A 2,685-nucleotide genomic window follows, 5' to 3' on the forward strand; every position below is an offset into this window, starting at 1 on the left:
TGTTACAGAGGGGCATCTCCTCTTTTTAAAGTTAACAACTGTCCTTCAAACCAGCATTCTCAGGTAAAGGGGAAGAATGTTCTACAAGTCAACAAACTAGCTGGCCTGGATAATGTGTAATTAGCATATCAGCAAACATTATTGTTCAAGAAAGAAGAGGCAACATATAGATAACTTGATTCTTCCTGGCTTGCTGAAAATAGAAGTCTGGTTAATTAAGATAAAATGCTGTGTTCCTACAGTAACATTTACATATAATGAACCAGGATAATTAGTTTATAGTGAAAAGCAGTTTATTAAGAGTAAGACAACAAACACAAGAAAACAACAAACAGCTAATTACAAAAACCAGGAAGGTAGAAGTGTCTTTGGTGGTCTCTGTATGAACCTTGATGGGGCAGGTTCCCAGCGTGTGTGGAGTTTGCTGGAAAGTCAAACACTTATGTTGTGAGGAAATTGACAGAAGAGCATTTCATTGCCAGGGCCTGTGGGGGAAGGGTAGTTGTGGTCGTAGGGTAGATGGATTTTCGTAGGGGAGGTTACAATATGATGTGAAGGGGGAAATAAAATTAGTTGGTGATGAGTAGTTATACAGGGGTAAGGATGGGAAATTAGGGTAAAGCACCAGCGGGTGTATACTAGGAGGGGTCACCACATTAGGAGGAACATAGTTGGAATAAGACATAGGAAGATTCCATGGAAACATTGGGAAATACGATGTGGGGTCTGGAGATGAAGAGGTAAATGATGGAGCAGCAGTTTCTGGTCTCATGGAAATGGTGTTATTTGTGAGAGGAGGATGCTGGTCATCCAAAGGCCTGTATGGATGTCCATGGATAATGAAGGGGGCCAGGTCAAGGTGGTAGACATCCTGTCTGCTGACTGCTGTGTCCTGGAGCTTCATGGCCTGTGGTGGAATCCGACTCACGTCCACTGTCCAGAAGTTTCCTTTGGCCTGAGTCTTGTGTGGATCCTGCAACACCTGAAATAAAGATGAAATAAAAATTCTAATATAAAGTCACTACTGTATATAGGAGTTACAGACAAATTATTAATGTAATACCGCTGGTAGAAAACGCTGGGATCTTTTAGTTTTTTATTGTCTTTAAGAGGAAAATTTTATCAGTAAACGTAGGAATAAGAATTTAATTTTCAGAAAAAAAAAGTGATTCCTTATTAAAACAATTAAATTAAAAAAATGTAATAACAGACACCTTAAATTAAGCAGATAAGATTTAGGAGTTAGAAAATTGTTACTGAGGTTATAAATATTTAGTGATATGAAGAAAAGTCCGGCCTCATTAGAGGAGAGATACAGCGCTGTGTGATGGGGGTTATGGAGGAGAACCTGGAATCTACTAAGGGAATTAGGGTAAAATTACATTTTACACCAGAACAGTGAGATCAGGTCTAAGAGACAATTGTAAAATCTTCCCATGTTATTAGATCTTGTATTAGACACATGACATTTCTGAAGCTGAAAATAGGACGAGAGTCATCACAAATGTAACTTACCCCGTGCACCAGTTTGATGATTTTGCCCAATTTCCACCATTTCTACCATCTTATAAAATGATGCATCTTATAATATTAATAAATCTCCCCTTATATGTGTAAAAAACATGTGTCCATTAGAGAATCACCCCAGTAATGACCACACTGAGTCCTCACCTTTCTGAAGCAGTCGTTACAGGACAGGTTGTGTCTGACGGAGTCTTTCCACCCTTGGTATCGTCCCTTGAAGATCGGGAAGAATTTTCTGATCTTCTCTAAAATCTGAAGGCAAAAAAGAAAAACAAAAACATTCAATCCTGTAAATTAGTTAATAACAGTGATCCCCATTTATCCTTAATTGTGAATTGTCCTTTCCTGATAAATATAAATTAAAAATTATACTTTACACAGAGGGTAAAGAACCAGCAGGAAGTTTATAATTTGAACCTAGAAGGTTCTGGCTGTTATAACATGTAACAGTATATTCCCACAATGCGGGAAAGTCTTGTAATTAAATATTGTGGATTTTTTTCTGTGTATATGACTGAAGGAAAAAAAATAATAAAAGTAAAAAATGTCTCCACTTAGCAGAAGTGAAGGCTTTAAAGATTTGTTGTCCTCTCTAGGAATCCTAAGTAAATTACCACAAACTTATTCCTTGATAACATCGTTCTCTTACCTGTGATAGCTTCAGCTTCTTGTCTGGGACACTTTGGATCACCAACGCAATCATGGCCAGGTATGTGTATGGAGGTTTGGGGTGTCGCTGGTAATTCTTCTTCTTTCGCCCAGAGGTTTTCTCCTCTTTACCTGGTGTCATGGCTTGGTCACACTGTGCTTTTTCTCTTGGACCACAGTCTATGTTGGAGTCCACTTGCAGTAAATGGTCGATACTGAACACGTCGGGTGTTGGCATATTGATGGCTTCCCAAGACTGGAGATTTGAGTTCATGTCTCAGATGCCAATATTAGATGTGATGTGACCTTGGGCCAGGGAAGGAGCCTTGATAAGGGCTGATCACCCCACATCCGGCTTTGTTATGTTAATAGCCCCCAAACATGATGGAGCCCTTCGCTGGTAACACTTCAACTGTTATTGAAAGACCTTCATCCATAAAAACAATAGCACTATGAATACACAAAGTTTCAGTACTTGGGTGTAACCCATCCATAAAATGTGCTTTGTCATGT

General features: G+C 39.0%; 1 pseudogene; it reads right to left on the minus strand.

The window, feature by feature from the left end:
- Positions 1 to 440: 440 nt before the first annotated feature.
- LOC143783330 (forkhead activin signal transducer 3-like) lies at positions 441 to 2,446 on the minus strand (annotated as a pseudogene).
- Between the last annotated feature and the right edge of the window lie 239 nt (positions 2,447 to 2,685).

The sequence above is a fragment of the Ranitomeya variabilis genome, chromosome 6 (genome assembly GCF_051348905.1).
Source record: "Ranitomeya variabilis isolate aRanVar5 chromosome 6, aRanVar5.hap1, whole genome shotgun sequence".
NCBI lineage: Eukaryota > Metazoa > Chordata > Amphibia > Anura > Dendrobatidae > Ranitomeya > Ranitomeya variabilis.